At 39.4% G+C, this 20,294-nt stretch overlaps 1 protein-coding gene across 2 annotated transcripts in view; it reads right to left on the bottom strand.

Moving 5' to 3' along the window:
- PRKCA (protein kinase C alpha) overlaps positions 1-20,294 on the bottom strand; it is a 138,150-nt gene that overhangs the window by 95,048 nt on the left and 22,808 nt on the right. The window lies entirely within an intron of this gene.

The raw sequence follows: 20,294 nt of genomic DNA, 5'->3' as shown, positions 1-20,294 counted from the left end.
ACAAAGCTTCATCCCAACACATATTCCCACATTAGTACAGTCAGGAAAGCCTTTCCACAGAACATGGAATCAAAGAATCATTGAAAGGTTTGGGTTGGAAGGGATCTGAAAAATCATCTCATCCCACTCCTGCCATGCCAGGGACACCTTCCCCTGTCCCAGCTGCTCCCAGCCCTGTCCAGCCTGGACCTGGGCACTTCCAGGGATCCAGGGGCAGCCCCAGCTGCTCTGGGAATCTGTGCCAGCCCTCCCCACCCTTCCAGAGCCTCCTCCTAATGTCTAATCTGAGTCCAAACCTGGCACTTACTCAACTGTTTTATTCCAGCTCAGATGGGAACCAGCACTGCAGGGCCTTCAGGGCTGCCCCCTGCATGGAAATGTTTCATCATAAAGTTCCTATTCCCCAAATCCTACCAGGAAAGATGACCTCTCACCTCTGCTGTTAAAGCTGCAGCAGGAAATTCATTTAGTGCTGCTGTTAACAGATTGGATAAATACATGCTGAATATAAGGAATATGGAAGGATATTGATTAGCAAGTGATGTCCTGCCACAAGCCATTGCCAGCTGGGTTCTGCTCCCTTCCAAGAGTCAGTGAATCACCAAACCTTACAGAGAGGGGGGAAAAGGAGGCTGATGTGGATTAGTGAAATGGGGTACTGTGAATTCACTAGAATCATTACTAAAAGAAAATGAGAAGAACCAGACCTATACCTTCAAAAAAACCCCGTGTGGCTCAAAATACTGGCTCTTCATATTTCATAGCACTTGTAAATTAGTCATTTGATGTAAAACAAACAGAAACAAAATGAAATAACATAAGTAAGAGTTTAACTTTGTAGCAGTTTATGTTATGCATTAACTAGCTCAATTTTTTGGAGTAAGATACAACCAAAACCTGTCAAACTTCTATTATACTTGTGTTGTTTTGACAGCAGCTGGCACACACTGTTCTGATTTACAGAGATGCAGATTTTAGCTTGTTTTCAGGAGCTTTTGTACAATACAAATTGGCCTGTCATGCTTTCTGCTGGCATCTTCATTTCAGGATCTTACATGTAAGACTTGGTTAAAGGGTTTTAAAAACGGCCTATGGAAAAAAGAAAAGGACAAAAATGAAACCCCACACCATCTCTTTCATGGGGAAAATTATTCCTACTTCAGGGTAGTTATTAAATTTGATTCAGGAATTATTAAGGCCTCAGCATCCTCAGGAGACTTTCAGCTTTCTCAGTGAATGACCCCTCTCAGCATTCTTCGTGCATTTAAATTTTACTTCCAGCTATGCTGCACACATTCATGTTAGCAAGGAATTCACAATAAAGCTTGATTTGCTTTAAGAGGAAAAAGCATTTCTGTTCATGAGGTGGCTTTGCTTACAGTGGTGTTAATAAATTTGTGTTAATGCCCTCCCAGCTCCTCCAAACACCACGGGAGCAGAGCTCTCCTCCCTCCTCAGCTAATGGACACTGTCAAAACACAACCAGGTTTTCACTTTTGCTGAGCAACACACAACTTGATTTCTCTCTTATTTACCACTGACATTTCTTTGTAAATAAAATTGTTATCCTTCCTGGCTAGAGCATTATGATTCAGCAAGTCACACAGCAGGAGGGACCTGTCTTGGGTTGCCTGATGATTACAGGTTTATAAATGATCACCAGTGGGATTTATCCCATGTGCACTGAACAGAGATTGGAGCTCACAGCTTTGTCATCAGTGGAGGGAAGCAGGCATGGCTGCTAAAATCAGGGCTTCATCCTCATGTAAACTGCTTGCATCGTGTGGAAAAGTAAAAAAAGAAAAGTATTAGAAAAGATGGATGCTACTCTCTTAAAAACAATTCTTTAGGATGAGATGAGCCACATCTGAGCAGAGCTCACTCCTCTCCACAGGCTACAAAGGGATCCAAGACACCTCTCAGTGTAACATTTACAAGGCTGGCATTTAAATGTGAGCAGCTTAATCTCACGGTATAGGCTGGATAAAGCAACATAAGGTTTAAATGAATAGGATAATCCGTGTATGCACTGAGCTGAGAGCCAGGAGGATCCCCTGTGCTGCTGCTGGGACCAAGCAAGAGCTGATGCTCTGCCTCCTGCTTCCATCAGCACTCACTGAAGGCTTCTGTGCTGGGGTTTGAGGTTAAAAACTGCTTTATCTCTGTTCTGGAGCCTGAGTGCTGCCCTCTTCCCACCCAGCGAGGGCTCAGGCATTGATCACATCGCCTTTGAGCCTCGCTCCAAACACAGAGGGAGCTGCAGGGAGCTCCTTCAGGGCCTGGCTGTGTGTAAGGACAGGCAGACCAAAGTCCCCTATAAATAGATCCCACTGACTTTCAGCCTTTTCAGTTCATTCCTTCCCTTTTTGGACCGATTTCTGGCCATATTATGCACGCTGAAAGAATAGATGCAAATTCCCCGGTGGCTATTAGTGCGTCTAGACTCATTCATTGACCCAGATGATGTCTTAATTGCCTCTTTTCTATCTGATGGGGAAAATACACTCTAACTTTTCCTGGTTGCAAGCTTTGCCAGTAAGTTTTCTAACCGAAATCAGTGAATCAGTAATTGTAGTAATGAAAATTGGTGATACTCCGTGTTCTCTGGGATTGGGTTGTGTGCAGCACTCAGCACAGGTTTAACAGGACTCACAGGAAGCCTCTGCCCATCTCCAGGTACCAGAACTTCAGATTTTTGGGCTCTTGGCCAAAAGTAGTGGCTGTTATCTATGAAACTTCTACCTTTTTATACAATATACTGGGTTAGTCTGAACAAAATAATTTTAACTCACATGTACTTTTTTAGCAATATTTAATCATTTCAGGTAGTGGAAATTTAATCATCTTCAGAGGTGTTCAAATTTACAAATTGCCTGTAAATTTACAAATTCACAGACCATTATTGTCTGATCATGCTCTGCATAGAAATTCCAAGATGAAAATAAAATGGAGCCAGAGGTATTGATGTAACTTCTGCTATTATTATTTTTCAAGAGGAGAATTAATGTATTTTCTCTTTGTATGGCTGGGCAAATCCCGAGAGCAGCCTGCCACTACGGACATTAGCAATGCAATTTTTGGATTAACTGGCAAGAAATTTGAATTTCCAAGTGGAAATCTGTGTTCATGTGATAGGTCTTCATTTATAGCAAGGAGTCTGTTCCTCAAATGAAGCAACACATTGGGCAGTTGCATCATTTCATGGTTTTAAGATTAAAGGAGACTAAGAGGCTTTTGGACTGCATGCTGCATCAAATTTACACTGCTGCATCAGTCAGCACTAAAAGCCAAAAAAGTATTAGTAGATTTAGCAGATTTAAGCAAGGATGCATTTCACTGATTACTTCCTGCTAATGTAATTTTGTTTTAATCATTTAAACTATTAATACAACGTTTGTATCAGGAAGATAATAGAGGTACAGTGCACACTGTGTATCGTGGGTCACTTACTGAGTACTTCTATCCCTGTGGAATTTCCAGTTTGAATAACAGCTTTAATACAGAAAGCAATCAGCAGGTCATAACATCAACCTCTTATTCCAGTCCCTTCTCTGTGTAATGCCCAACAGAAACAGCAGCTGAAAACTACTTTTAAAAAGTCTCCTAGGTCTCCAAACTGAAAGAAAGCAAGAGGACTTTATTGTTGAATTTTCTGGGCAAAACAGGGAAGTGTCCAGGGCTGTGAGGATGGAATAACCTCACCTCAGCCTAAGGTGCAGGAATTATCCTCCCTCAGTGCTTGCTTTGTGCCAGCAGAGCGACTCAGCTGCCAAAATATTCTTTTTTGTTCATTTTTAGGACTTCATGTGTGTTCCAGCACACACAGAAAATGCAACAAAAAATACCCCAAAGCTTTATTATAATAAAAGCTTGAAATCAGCTATGCTCTGTAACATGAAATTTTTGTTCCTTTGCTTAACACATTTAATACTCTTTTCCATTCATTCAACTACTATTTTTATTCTGCTCAAAACATGACTGTCTTCAGGGACAACATGTTCATTCAAAGTATGAATGTTTCATTCATGGCCTTCGACAGCCTGAAAAAGAATTTGACTGCAGAATATAGAGTTGTGTATTTCCCTTCAGCCCAGTCCCATCATGAATAATCCTCTTTCACACCAGTTGAAGTAATTTCCTGGAAAAATATGACTGCTACCATCCTTTGCCTCTTTGTGTTTGTAATTTTTCCCTTACCACGTTCTCAAAAATATCTTCATTTTCCCACTTACCATTTTTCTCTAAAATGGATACATTCAGGCACAAAACCTCTCCTGGGTGTGGCTGATCACAGCTCCTTTGATTGCAGGGTGTCTACACGACATTTAGACTAGAGGAGGTTCTATATTTCTATTTTTGGGGAATTTTCTTTCTTCCTAAGCTGAAATTTCAAACTATTAACATGAACTCTGAACCTAATTTTCTCCTGTAATAAATCAGTATTAAAATGATCCAGCAAGAATACAAACAAAGTCTGTAACCAAAACACAAGGAGCCCTCCTGCCAGCCTGAATCTTGTCATTTGATTCCTTTCAGAGATGACTTCTGCTGACAGTTCTGGATGCAGAATTTCCCTCCCCACACCTCAGTTCAATGTCAGGAATTTTGTAAGCAGCAAATTACAGCCAAATTCTAGGTGCTACATAGTAAAGATGTTTTCAAAGAATTCCTGATTTAGGTCTACTAAAATAGCATTTTAGCAGAACAATTATAATGGGAAGCATTGTGAAGAAATTTATGCCAAGAATTATTACCAAAAAAGTTTTCTGTAAAATATGGTTGCATGAGTAACTAATATAGTTCCTTTTATAGAACTGATTTCCACTACAGATTGAAATGAACCCTTTTTTCCAGTAATTTTCCGGTAAAAAAACTTGTTCTAAACATCATTCTAAAGAAGTTACATCAGAAATATGCAAAGTTTGAATGCTTGAATAGTTGAGTAAGAAAAGAAGAGCCTACAAATAGATCCAAATAACTAAAGGGTATTTATGGTGTGGTTCAGTATCAGGGAGAACAAGCTGAAATGCCTCTTGAGGTTTCTCCCTTTTCACAAAGATATGAAATCCTTCAGTGATCTGAGGGAACAGAACTATTACAACTTTCACTGAGACATTCCAAACATTTTCCCAGCTCCAGCCACTCCATCATCCCTTTACAGAGGATGTGAATAAGGTGAATTTTTCTGGGTGAGAGAATGAAACCACCATCATTCCCCCCCAGGTTTAGCAAGGGGAGAACCCCAAACAGTTTAACATTAGTCCAGTGCATGTGGGTTTAATTTTAATTTTAATTCTAATTTTAATTTTAATTCAGCAAAGAAGCTTTTGAAGAGTGGAACTCAGAGCCCAGGATGCTGGTGCTGAGTGGAGCAGACAGATTCCAGCAGAATTCCATTGCAGACAGATTCCAGCAGAATTCCACTGCAGACAGATTCCAGCAGAATTCCATTGCAGACAGATTCCAGCAGAATTCCATTGCAGACAGATTCCAGCAGAATTCCATTTCCATCAGGAGCTCCCTGCTGTGACAGGTGCAGCCATGGAACACAAACAGAAGCTTCTTGAACCAGGAGCCCCTTGGATCAGAAGTGATCTTATTGATGAAAAGTGCAGGAATTTAAGAAAATTTTGCCTTGTTTTCTTTAGCAGCTCAGAGTTTCACATTTATAGCTAAAAGGTAATAAATGTCCTTTTCTATTGTCCATATTATAGCACTTTAAAGAAGGATAATACAAGTGTTCCCAAATATGGACAAAACAGACACATTTACTGTGCTTTTAAAAATAATTACTGCAAAACCAATCAAGTCATACTCAGGTCTACATTTTAAAATTAACTAGGAGTGGAATCAGCTTGTGCCAGTTCCAGGACAGACCCTATGCACCATTATAGTTCCTAAATTTGCTGTTTAACTTTTGACATCCTTTGCCCTTTCTTTCCTCTCAATTTCTAAATAGGCTGAGGTCTGCTAAAATTGACTTGTAATACATTTTATCTTTTGAATTATAGTGTGTGGCAATAAAAAGAACATTTCTTTTTGACAACTGCAGAAAAGCTTGTTGGATTATGAAGATGTGTCAAAACCGGAATCAAACCAATGCAAGGGTTTCCTGCTGGAAACTTTTTTCTATCTTCAATTTGGGAAGTTTAAACCCGTATTTTGGCATTGGATTATCCTAATTTGTAAAAAATGTGGTCATGTGGAGAGATGTAATAGTGTAACATGTACAGTTCCCAAACTAGGTTTTGTAGCGTGGTAACTTGCAAGTGGCTTTAAAAAAATATCTTGAAATTTTTGGTCTTCACTGAAAATGTATATTTAAGAATTCAAGTATGATTCTAATGGCTTGTTTCTGAGTTGCAGCAGAACTTCAGGACTCACAGGTTTCCAGTTCAGGTTTTCTAAGGACTCCTGTTTCCTGTCTGGTTTTGAATTTAGTGATTAATTTCTGAATCAAAGGCCCTTGGAAGTTGCTGGGTGACTGCACTGAAAGAGTCCAACCAAGTAAGAAAAGCCCTTCTGAAGGATGAACTGAAAAGGGAAGCAAACACTGTTTGTTCACCTCACTGCTGCCTCAGCATGAATAAAGAGACCTTCAAAGTACACCAGAACTGTTTATTCAAAACATAAATACCTCCTTTCTTTCCTCTTTTGGCACAGCCTCTGAACGACCTCACGAAACAGCAAAACATGGTGCTAATGAATTAGGGAATTTACACCTATCTAAGTCACATTCTTATAAAAAGAAATGTTTAGAATTCCATTTTTCTTGAAAGCTATAATGCTGTTCCCTTCTAGAGAACCCATTCTGTGACCTCAAGCATTTGATTTTTGACTTTTTTTTTTACATTTGTCTTTAGTATCATTACCTTGAATAAATTGGGTTATTTGGGAACTCAAGGCAGACAATTGCAGAGCAGAGATATGAACAATAAAAGAGTGCAGTACAAGTAAAAAAAGAAAATAGTAATTTTAAAAAATCCCAAACACTTCAAAGAACATTAATGGTGTGTTCATGGCCAGGGTATGGGGGTTGCTGTCCCCAGCTTCAGTGAGGGGGACACAGAGGGAAGGACAGAATTTGCAGAAGCTCTCCCCAGGAGCAGCTGAGTGATCCTCACTCTGTGCTGACCTCAGAGCACTGCAGGGCTAAAAAAAAAATGCAGCAATTTAGCCAAGAACACTGCTGGACTGCAACCCCAAATTTTTATGGACCCTACCTTTAATTCCACCCATACAAGAAGGTTTGACAGAAGATTTCCAAACAAACCCTTGAATGGCTCAGACTAAAACTTCTTCTAGATGCAGACAGACCTTAGACATTTATTTTTGTCCCTAAAATTTAGTATTTCAAGTATTGATACATTAAAATAAGCTTTTTGTATTTTTAGTCTAAAGTCTTGATTTCAGCCTAAGATAAAGTTCAGAGAAACAGACAACTCTTACCTATGGACACTCAAACTTGAAAATCCATCCTGAAACACTAAGGAAGAGTTTCCCCACAAGAATACATTTTGAGTGTTTTGGAGGTTTAACCTTTCTTTCTGAGTTGCTTTTGTTGTCATGCCATCCTTTGTTTCCAAGGTAGCAGGAGCAAATAGGAATCAGTGCTGAGCCAATCTTGTCTGTTTGGTGTGGACTCACGTTATTCCTCTAACTCCAATCTGTTCTTTTGTGCAAAAATACCAGTGCTGAGTTCATGTAAAATTAGGACACAGGACTCTTTTTGAATGGTAAGGGAATTTATTTTTCCATCATTAGATGATAGCTAAAACTAAATTCAATGAATTACAGAACTGCAACTGAATTAGGAAGAGCTACAGAACCACTGACTTAGCATTTAGAGAATAATACAGTGAAAGTTCCATATGGGAAAACAACTCTTCAGTGTCCAAGTACTTGGGTGGGGACAGCCCTATAAATGCAATTCAGAGCATGAATCCTGAATCCCACTGCTTCCCCCAATATTCTGAGGCATCTACAGCATCTGAATTCTCCTCACTGGCAGAATATCTGCTGATTCCTGCCAGCTTTGAAGAGCCAACCCACTACCTCTACATATGACAAAGAAAACTGGGGCAAACATTCCAATCTGACAGCTTGTTGGAGAGGGATAGAGGAAATCAATTAAAAGAGAGAGGCAAATATCTTCTCCCTCTCCTCTTGTGTGGTTCAGAAGAGCCAAGGCATGCCCCACTGTAGGGGATGGCAGCAGCCCTGCTCACTCAGCTGCCACCAAAAAGCACAGTTACTGCAAATAACACTCCTGACCCTGCCTAGACTGACTACCTCAAATAAAATCCAAAATGTGAATACAGCACCCATGTGTCTGCCAACAGCATCCACCTCTTTTGAGGCTGGAACTTAGAAAATCTTCTGTGGAGACGCAGAGGAGCAATTGGATTGCACAGAAACAGGAACTCGGATTTGTTCTGAGGTCGTTCTAGAAGTTTGAATTTTGTCTTGCAAAAAGCCTCTAAAAGCTGTTGATCAAGCTAAAAACCCAGAGGTATTATCAAACATTTCATACTTTTTGCCTCTGCACAGACTGGAAACAATGGAAGTCACCAGGTTCATTTTGCTTATCAAGCCTGAGACTGAAAAGGCGCGATCATGAAAAGGAGGAAAGGGAAAGGGAGGAGAACTTTTGTCGATTTCTTCACACCAAATATATAAGAAAACTTTTCCTAAGTTCTGGCCTCCATAAAAAACCACCCTTGTGCTCCATGGCACTGTGTAGGAAGTGTTCTCAGTTCACCTTTGTAACACAATAGATTTCATCCAGTCAGGTATTGCACTATATAATGTGATCAGTCCCAGGAAACAAAATTCTTCAGGCTAAGTTTATGAGCAATTGAATGACTTCTCCATTCCCAGATCCAATTACAAAGCTGCCTGTCATTACTTTAAGAATTTCTTTTCCCTATTTATCTAACTGGATCTTCTTTCTTCCCTTTTACACCCATCTCTTATATGATTTTATCTTCATTTTTTCCGTGATACACTCACTGTTGGGAAATATCTGTCTTCCCTAAATTTCCATCGTGAACTTCACTCACTCAATTTACTTTCAAATAAGAATTTCAAGCAGTTTTGTAATTCCATTTTTCTCCCGCCCTTGTAATTTTCTAAGTGTTTTTATTCATAACTTTCTCGTAGTATTTTCTTCTCCTGAATTTAACTGTGAAAACAGAAAGACACCACACAAAAATAAGTGATTTCAATGATGTAATGCCTCAGAATTACATCAAGGTAGAAATGTTATTAAAAGTAATGAAGTTTTCCATGTATATTTAGTATTTATCTAATTTCACTTTGGATGGGGTTATGAAAAAATGTGCAGAGTGAAATGATAACCACAAACTTTAGCTTGTGTTGCCTCCAGACAGAAAATCCCAGTCACACACCAGATAACCCCAACCCAACAGGGAACAGAATTCTGATGTCTCTTCACATCAGTGTGGACAATCCCAACAGTGTTCACCTTACTTAATACTAACCAGAAAACATTATGTAAGGCTGTTTAAAATATTCAAATGAAGCTCTGTTAAATTTTTATTTAGAGCTGGAACATATGATCATCTTAGCATCACCAAGCTATCTAATTAGCCATCTGCCTCTTGGAATTTTGTTAAATATGTATTATATACTTGTAACAAAAGGGTTTTTATCAGCCTAAGTAGTCTCCTGTAATCACATTAAAGAGCAGGACCAATGAAGCATTCTTTGGACACTGAGCTAATGGGGAGCCAGACATCTCAACCAATGTGCAAAAACTCCCTGAGAGCCAGAAGAAACACTAAACAACACAACTGCCCACAAACTCAACCCATATTCTGCTCAATAAAGAATGTCCACAAACCATGGCCTGTAAAATTCATTTAACCCTTCTCTCCACTAGGACACTTGGCAATTTATTCCTTTTGATTCTTCTCTCCAGACAGCAGGGCTTTGGCAAAATACGTATTTTCAGAAATTACTTACTAAAAGTGTCAAAAAGCGCCCAAAAGTTTTTACTTCCACTTCCCAGGGGTTTGTGGTTGTCTGAGAGATCCCCTTTTAAAGCTGTAGGACCAAGACTGTGAATAGAACCCAAAAATCTTCTCTGTGCTGGCACAACTCTCTGTGCCAAACCTCAGAGCTGACCAGAAAACTGAAATGTGCAGATGTTAAACCAGTTATGAAGCAGCACTAAAACATTCCCACTGAACTGAGTCAAACATTATAGGAAATATATTCAGCATTTTCTTCAGCAGCTTTTCTTTCAGGGGCAGCAGTTCTCTGAGGAGCAAAGACTCTTCTCTCAAATCTGAAGTTTCTCTTTGCATTCTGCTGCTTTACTGATCCCTTAACCAGCAAAGGGCCATTAGAGCTCAGCTAAACCAGCACAGCAATCCTAATGCTATTAAGCAGACAATCCAATTAAGCCATTTCCAAGTAGTGTTTGTCATTAAAGGGAGCTGTAAGTGAGCAGCAAGTCCATATCTGAAAGCCAGTAATGGGAATTTTCTAGAAATGGTTCTGCCAAGGCTTTTAGCTCAATATAACAAGAACCAAGAGGATACAGTTTCTGAATATGCACATCTTTAATATTGAGGAGTATTTATACTCCATGATAAAGAATTTTTGAGGATTTATACAGTGCAGTTTGGTCACAGTCAACACACAGCAAAAATGTGCTGACAAACAGGCAGAGAACTTTGCCAAAATTCTACTGGTAGGTTTGATGCCAGACAATATCATCCTTCAGTACATCTAATTCCAATACTAACTTCAACTACATCTCCAGTGGTCATTATATCTCTAAATTACCCCATCACACAATCTACTCTGCTTCTTAAGAAGATTTTTTTTGTCTACATTGTATTTTCAAAAATGAAACCAAAAGAAGCTTCTAATCTGATGGTGGACTGAAAAGTCATCTTTGCAGGATATAGAAGCCACAGCATTGTGTATTCTTAAATTAAAAAATAAAAAAAGAGCCAACTTTACATCTAGTGTTGCTTAGACATAAAAAGAAATGGACAGGGTGGGACCAGGAAGATGCACACACATGTGCAGAGTCATCTGCTCAGCTACAGAACCATTTTTTCACTATCAATTAATCCTAAATGTCAGCTGGAATGTACTAAAAGAAAAAGCCAGCAGGAGAGAGTTTAAGTGTTGGTAGATTGATCACATGATAGCTAAGACACTGCTGCTAGTTTAATTATTATGAAATTCAATTAAATATTAATATTAATAAATTAATAACAATGGATAATTACATCCTTGTGAATACTTAAAAAGCCAAAGCTTCCTTACACAAACTCCTACTGGACACAAACCTGAATTATTCCTGTTGAATGTAAGGAGGTAAACAATTGCTGCTACAATAACATTTTTTTTTTAAAAAGGAGAAAAGCAGCTGTGAATGGGCAAAGCCAACTCTGCACTGAAAATATCAGCAGGATCACAGAACCACTGAGGGTGGAAAAGCCCTCCAGGCTCACAGAGTCCAACCTGGGACTGATCCCAACCTCGTCACCCAGCCCAGAGCACTCAGTGCCACCTCTGGGGACCCCACAACCTCCCTGGGCAGCCCCTCCAATGCTTTGAAAGACAATTAAAAATGGCTCTTCCATTTTATGCACTCTTAATTTTAAGTCAGCTTAATATTTAAGGATAATTTAGGCAACCTTCCTTACCAAAGATGATTAAAGAGCTGGGGATGACCAGAGAGAATAATTTCTTTCTCTTAAGGAAAGATTTTGCTACTCTTTAGCTATAAAAAAAACCAAAACCACCCAAAACCTTTTAACCATAGATCTTTAATCATCAAGACAAAAAAAAAAAAATTGTCTTAAGTACCTCCTACCTGGAAAGTGTGAACAGCAGTTTCATTACTTGCAGTTCCAACTAATTTCAGCCTCTATGTATTGCTCCAAGCTTGTGTTCAAGAGATGGAAAGAATGCACATCTAATTTCATTAAAGAAATAATTTAGCAAATGCAGTTTGTATTCATTATTCAGGGCATCAAAAATCCCAGCTGACACTGTGCACTGCGAGGTCTGAGGTGAGTGGAAGCAATGAAACTCTTTAGAAAAACACAGGAGAGAAGGGAGAGAAGTGAATTTATCGAAATCTTGATCCATTTCCAAGAAACAAACACGAACAAAAGAATATGAGCTTGTGCTGTAATTGCATCTGAAAATTCTGCCATTTCTTGGAGATGACTGAATAAAGTTTTAGTCATAAACCTGTATTTTTAATGGATCCACCAAAGACAGCATCTCTACCAAGCATTTTGAACCCACATACTGAGCCATGACTCATCTGAGTTACAGGCAGCGAGAGCTCCTTTGTCTTCCCCAACTTGTGCGTTGCAGGAGAGAAATTCTGATGCTGAATGCAAGAGGACTTCAGCACTCTGAAATTCAGTGTACAAGTCAGCAGCTACTAGGGGATGTTTTCAGAACAGGCTGCACAGAGAAGCAGTTTCCAGAAATCCAGGTGTGGCTGTGAGAGCAGCCTGGGTGGTGTTTTTAATCAAACTGCAGCCTAAAGCTCCAGCCTGGCTCAATACATCTCCCAGGATATTTTCTGTTCAACTCCACAGAAAAGGATGCAAAAAGAGACACTGCCAACACACTTCTTTCACAGGTCTAATACAGAAAGGCCACAGATTTACTACATCATTTGCCTAAAATATTCAGACAATGATATTCTCACGATAAACCAGAAATTTGACACCTTTGTAACAGTTCTGTCATTTTTTAACAGTTTCCTTATTTTATCTCCTAAAAAATTCTTTCTTTCGTATGGAAAATACATTTCTATCTAGACCCCACTGCTTCATTTCAGTTGGAAACAAGTGGCCAAAGGATATCACGTTCTTCTCAACAGCCCAACAAAATTGCTGGGTCAACAACAAAAACCCCACAAACTCTGAATTTTCCTACAGATTATTAATGCAACACAAGCAGGAATTGTGGTGGTGGTGGGGAAGACACAGAATATATAACCCAGAATATTGTTTCATATCCCTGCTTGGGTTGTAAGGAAACTCACAGCCCACAGGACATACAAGACACAGGTACTGAAGCCACAAAAGTTTAGAAGCGAACTACAACTTCTCTTTAATAAAAATTACTATTCTTGATTTCTGCCATTAGAAAGTCACAGAGAGCTGTAGAAAAAATTTCCTCCTTTAACACAACAAAGAAAGAATAAAAAACCTCAAAATAATGCCTTTATAAGAAAAAAAATAATGAAAACACTCGGTAAAAAGAAATCAGAGAGATCACGAGGAGTGTAAAAATTTGTTTAGATAGATAGATATAGATAAAATGTGTTTACATAGCTAAATAAACACGGGTAAGACTAATAGATATTTCTGGAGTGGTTTTTGATTTCCCCAGGCACATCATACAGGAAATAATATTGGCTGCTTGCTTGGCCATGTATCCGTGTCTGCAGAGGCAATAAAGATCCCAACCGTGCACCTTGAACCCATCCTCAGAACAAACCATTTCCTCAGGACTGCTGCTCCCACGCCCTCCAGGACACCAGCACAGCCCAGCCCTGCCATAATGAACTTTTTAATGAACAAAACCGAGGCCCTGCATCAATTCTGGGCCCAGCTCAGCCCATGGGAGCACCAGTAACCCTCGGTGCCGGACTGGTTTTACTGGGAGGGAAGCAGCAGGGTTAGACTGGGCCAGGGTCTGGCAGCCAAGTGACTCAGCCACAAGATGCAGGAGGGGAAATTCCAGCAAGATACTGCAAAAAATAATTTCCTGACAAAGGAGGTCAGGGGTGCTCTGCCCTTGGGATATCCCAGCTCCAACCAGGCAGGACCTGGAGCAAACCAACAAAACTTCAAAGCTGATCCACGCCAGAGGTTGACCAAACAAGGTCCCTTCCACCTCCACTTATCTGCATTTCTGTTCCATTTCACATGGAAAAGTGAAAGGTGGGGGTGGGAGAAAACAGTTTACTCTCAAAATACTCAGCTGCATTAAAGCAGAGTGATGCAAAAGGTCAGATTATTAGATGGGGAAAGGAAAGAAATGTCATGTTCTACTTTCATTACCGCCCACTGCAGCTCTACCGTTGACTGATGTTCACAAATAATGCAAGGAGTTAGATAAAAGCTTCATCCTGAGCTTCTGCTGACACTGCTGCCCGTACTACTGCTTATCTGTTAATTAGAGATGATGGCAAGAGCACAATCATAGAGTTCTGTTGCAATCTTAGATCATTCACCATCTCCCTTACCAGTGTGTATCAGCACTGCCTGTGTCAGTGCATCAAATGTCTAAAAATGCCAGGAAAAATTAATGTCTGGATAAAGTGCTGAGTTCACATGGCTGCAGCTGGTTTTAGAATGCTGTGGTGCGTTATCTTCACCAACATCTGGCTTGAGGAAGAGGTTGATAAACCCCTGAGCAGAGGGGTCAGACACTGCTGGCAGGGCACCTGCCTGGTTTGGGGCACCCAACACAGGAATGCTGCCTTTTATCCTCATTATTGGCCTCCCTTTGACTTCCAAATTTCTGTCATTAGTGAGAACCAGGGTAGGGTGTCACCCATAAGCCACAGGCTTAAGCTGCTCTAAACCCATAAGCTGCTCTAAACAGCCCCACACTCAGCACTTGCAAGAGCTGCCAAAATTAAACAGAAATATCCCCAGAGCACAATCACACTGGTTCAGCCAGCTCAGAAAAATGATTTCTTTGAACACTGACAAAGCCAGAACTATCAGAAGGCCGAGGCAGTGATGCTGCAGCAACAACAGCAGAAAGATTTATTCTCATTCCACACAGATTTCTGTACAACTTCCACACATAAGAAGTGTCATTCCATGTTACCTTTTGTATTATTGACCTCCCAGCCAAGCATGGCACGGCCTGATGTAGCTGCAAGCAATGTAATTGTCTTGTTTGCTTTTTGTCCCTGCTCCCATCACTTTCACCATAACATTTACTCTTAAGAGACACTGAGGGATGGAAAATATATAGTTGTAATTCAAGCATGAAAAAACCCTACAAAAACATTCATAAGACAGTACCACTGCCTGATGTACCCATAAGGACACAGACCATATTCTTGACAGCAGAACTACATGAAAAAGACAGCAATTATTTTCTTAGTAGAGAAAAAAAATTTAAAAACCACAAGAACTGCCTGCAATTAAAAAAAGTACACGTGACAGCATCCTGCTGTTTCCAGATTTTCATACTTATGTCCTCAAAGAAAGGTCTTAATTGTGCTAGAAAAAATATATAAAGGGAAATTAATACATCTGAAAATTGTCAGTGCTACCATGATTGTGACTCTGCAACCAAGGAACCTGAGCAAAATACACCTTTTAGGACATATTCAAGTGACTGCAGCAATACCAGCTTCAATACCTTTGAAGCAGCAAGCTCAGGAAGCAGCGTATTTGCTTCTGCAGAGGAGGGTAATTCAGTTTAAGCTTTAAAACCCACCTGAGAGACTGCACAAAGACTTGGCTGCTGAGCCCTGTGTCACCCTGAATTTATTGCCTGCAGAAGTTTAAACCTTGGGTACTTCCAGTGTTTGCAGTCACTGCAACACCTGGCTGAGGGCTCAATGAAGACAGCATGGAATTGATTCCATGTGTTCCCAAACTCTCAGCCAACGAGGAATTCCATGGAAGAATGGGAGCTCTTGTCACCTTGCTGTTAGGGACACCCCAAATCCATCTGCTGGATGTTCAGTTTCTTGCACGCTGCAGTTCAGTGCCAGGAATTCAGCAGCGCATGAAAAGCTGTCAGTGTGAACCTAACAGAAACCAGATGTTCTGGAAGCCAAGGAGAAGTGAATTTAGAGAGAGAAGATGGTGTCCTCTGAAAGGTTTCTCTCCAGGGAAAAAAATGAGCTATAAGGGAAAACTGGGGGCAGTTGGGTGATCCAATGCACCTTAATGGGAATTTGCCTTCCTGAAATGTCCTGCTGTCATTAAGAGTGTTCCCATTTTGAGGACTTCTGCTAGGCCAAAAAAGTGTTTGGATTCAAGTGGTGGTTTGGATTCTGTTAGCTAAGATCTGGTCCAAGCAATAAGAAACAGTTACTCCAGATAAAATGCTTCCATTTTATCTCAATAGCTTGAATAGCCAATGCTAAACTTTTTTAATTAAACAAATATGACAGTAATTAAAAAATAAAAAACAACTAAATACTGAGACCAAAGATTTGGTTTCCCAGAAAAGCCAGATGGGACAAGAGAAATCTCCACTGAGGTTACACATAATGCTGATTTTAAAGAGGCAACACAATCTTAAATAACACAGAGGTCTTCAATTAGGCAAGGAATAAATCTTAGCAGAACATTAAAAACTTTCAAGAATTCTTTTAGATCACTTAACACTTTCCTAACCAGTTGAGGATTAGTACTTATTTCAAGCTCCAAACACAACTACAGTTATTCAATTACATGAGTAACTTGAACAAAGAAACAAATCCACTTTGACCTCCCCATCTCATGTCAGAGTACATTTTCTTATCTTCACCTCAGTCTACTAATTTCTTTTCCCAGTTTATTTTTCAAACAGCTAAAGAATAGTGAAAAAAAAAGAGGAAGATCAATCAACATGTTTGTATTTTATTACACTGACTTTTGGGGTTGAATCAAACAGTTCAGAGAGGTATCAGTCCTTATTTTCTGTTTAACAAATAATGATTTCTCTCTGCAACACTAATGGGGCCTGAAATTAAAATGGATTTTTAGTTGAGCTCCTGTTCATACACTTGTGTCATCATCGATATCAGGCTTGCTCTAGGAACAAGATTTATCTCAGCTATCCATTACAGGGAGGCAAGCTGCTTATAAAAAGCACCAGGCATATTCCCAGGAGCCCCACTAAGAGAGCCAAACATCAGGGTTACATAAACCTGAGATTCTCTAGGACTTCACTCATTAGGCTTAGAAACCTAAAAATAGGGCAACCTTGGAATCAATCTGCCTCAGCTACTGGAGGCAAAGGCTCAATGCTGTAATTGGGGTTAAATCCACATTCAGGTTGAGTTTCTGTAAAACACCTGAGGTACAGGATAAGCACTCCAGGTAAGCACTCAAACCCCCTGGCACACAGGAGAGAGAACCTGAGCACCTTCACAAGTGATGCTGGAGCTCTGCAAAGTGCTGCCAAACCTTCCATTAGTGCACACACTTTACTGCAGGTAAATAAAATTCAATACCTTGCCCAAAGCCAACAAGGTGTGCAATTTATAAACTGAGCCAAGGAAAGCAGTTTGTATCCATGATGTTCACTTTTATATTTTTTTCCTGAGACATCCCCTTCAGCCCTGGGGAAGATACAGGGGATTTTTTTTTCCAAACACCACATCACCTGAACATTTTAAAACCAGCAAACTATCTCAAGGATGGGAGAGTCTGCACCTCCCTAAATGCAGAGCTTTTTAAAAAAAAATATTTATTCCTTGAAGCAAGGAAATAAGACTGGGAGGGAAGCTCCATCAAACTGTTCAAATCCCATCTGTGTTTTTTGCACAAATAAGAGGATCTTCAAACAACCACTCTCCTCCCTCCCCCTACATCTGTAATTTAGCAACAAGAACACTCTTTTATTTATACCTAGGGGGATATGCTCATTTTAGGTCTATTTGGCATATGAAATTGAAAGGACTGGAAAAAAATCAGCAAGAAAACATCAAAGCTGAATTAAGGTGCATGCTGTATTCTAATGAATATGAAATTACTTCAAATAGGGACTTTCAACACCTTCTGTACGTGTTTTTAACAAGCTTATGACACATTTATGCCCCAAATTGTCCTACAAATTAAGGGAAGTACTTATCTTGCTTAAAAGACCTGAAGGCAATCAGGAAAAAGACAAATATATGCAGCTTTTACCTGCCTGCAAGACTGTTAAATTCTCTTAATAACCAGTGCAATCCTTCCAGAAAAAGTCTACACAGCAAGACAACAACGGAAGAAAAAGCAAAACTACTAAACAAGAAAGGTTTATCAGAAAGCAGAATGCACATAAAAGGAGTAAACATCCTAAAATAATGCAGATTGTCCAGAATTGTTCCCAGTGGCCTGATTTTTAGCATTTAATCCAGGACATACCTCCTTTCTCACAAAGAGGTTGGTTAATGCAAGGATAGCCACACAGCTGGGAAGGGTTCAGCCTTTGAAAGCATATCATAAAATGAAACTGGTTTCACAAGGGCCAACTATTTTACTAATAATATCTAACATTCTCCATCAAACTAAGCAGTTTATCATGGGATTACAAGGAGATTACTGAAATGCATCATAATAAAAAAAAAAACAAAAAACAAACCAGCAAAACCTCCAAAACAAATTTTGACACAGTGACAGCCTTTAAAGGAGGCAAAATATACAAAATCTGGTAAAAACCTTTGAGCTCATGCTTGTCTTCATATCATCACATTTTTATATTTGCACAAATATAGCAGCTTCTATACATTATAATAACAGGATTTTAATTTCCATTATTTTTTTTCTATCTCATATCATCAGTACTTACAAGATCAGAATTAACTTATTAGCTGAATAGAGTAAAATCCTGCTTAATTAGGAGCAGAGGACTGAAAGGAACCTCCAAGGGTAATTGAATCCAGCTCCTTGCTCCTGCTGGCAACCATGACCATTTTTTTTGGAAGGTCATATTGAAATCACTTGGTTTCTTGGTCTGCTAATCTCTTCACAAAGCTATTCCTGGACAACTGCTCCCCAGCAGCCAGAAGATCAGCAATTTCCATCCTAAACTTATTAACAACGAGTTTATGCTTATTTGTCCTCGAATTAGCACACAATCACTGGCACCAGATCCAAGCACTTCTGAGATAAAAACGTCGCTGGCAGCCCTGCGAGTGGAAAAGGAAAAGGTGCAGGGCAGAAAATAAAAGCTCATCAGTGCTGTAATAACAGGCTGGATTTTAAATGTACAGCAGCTGCCTTCAACACTCAGTGAAAATGAATCTTCAGGATCTGTCAGCCAGTGCCACCAGTCAGAGCCCTGCCACAAAAGCAGAGAATTAGAGGATGGAAATGAAGGTGCTGCCATCAGAAAGGTGATTTATCATCCTCAAATTGCTGCCAGTGAGAGAGCAAAACTTTCAGAATTTCTGTTTAAAACAATTAGAGGCGAGTAAGCTCCCCATTAACTTTTTTTTTTTGTCTTTTTAGGATGGCAGAATGTGGTGAAAGAATCTAGAGCACAGCCTCAAAGAGACTTGGGGTTTTGCAGCACTGTCAAGGAGACACAGCTGAGAATAACCATAGTTACAGAACCTTTATCCTGCATGTGCAGAGAGCACCAGAGAGCCTGCCTGGAAACCTCTCATTTATTATGTTTAGTTTATTAATATTTGACAACTGAAATAACTCTGACCATGTAGATTCTTACAGAAATTACCAAATAATGCAAAATACACTCATAAATGAAGTGCCAGGGAACACCAACACCTTCCCCTCATTCAAATTCGTGCTTTTTTAAATACCAAAAAGTGTTGTCACATACTTCAGCTTCTTCCTTTTAAAACTTCCTGTATTAAACACTGGTATTGATTTCCACTCATATTTAACAGTGAAAACTACAAAGACAGTAATTAAGTTTTCCAATTTAACACTGTCTCAAGTCTTCTTACATCATATTTTTGAAGATATTAATAGAGACCCTAAAAATAAGCATCATACAGAACAGCCAGGAGAGATACCTAATACTCAACAAAATGCAGTCAAGGGGATGAGCACTACGGCTATTTTTAGAAATTTTCTTTTTTGTAGGAGTTTAAAGACTAATTAATTTGGGGGGAAAATGAAAAGGTTGAAAATAAAATACATCAAACATGTGACAGCTGGTTGGTTTGAGGGGTACACCCCAACCTTGCTGGCCTGGGCCATTCAAGGAGGAGAACATTTGTTGTATAATATTATTAAATTATAATAGTTATAATAATTATAATTTCTAATTACTAATAATTCTCTATAAATGAGAATGCAACATTCCTGAAATAATTTGTGGATAAAGTGAATTCAGCAATATTTATTCTTTATTATCTACCTGCCTTTCACCTGAGCCTATGTAAATGACTGACACACAGAAATAATTCACAGCAGGAACGAACCCTTAGAACACTTCCAGAAACAGAGTGATAATACAGAAATAAAACCCAATTTCCTCCATTCACACCAATGTGAAAGCACTGCTTTTCTTTCAGTTTCTTAAAATCAGTCTTTTGAGATTGTTTTCTGGTAAGTAAAATCTTCCTCCTCCCCAAACTTTCTGAT

The sequence above is a fragment of the Poecile atricapillus genome, chromosome 17, assembly GCF_030490865.1.
Source record: "Poecile atricapillus isolate bPoeAtr1 chromosome 17, bPoeAtr1.hap1, whole genome shotgun sequence".
Lineage (NCBI taxonomy): Eukaryota > Metazoa > Chordata > Aves > Passeriformes > Paridae > Poecile > Poecile atricapillus.
The sequence above is the reverse complement of the archived record's forward strand: the minus strand, read 5'-3'. Positions and strand labels throughout refer to the sequence as shown.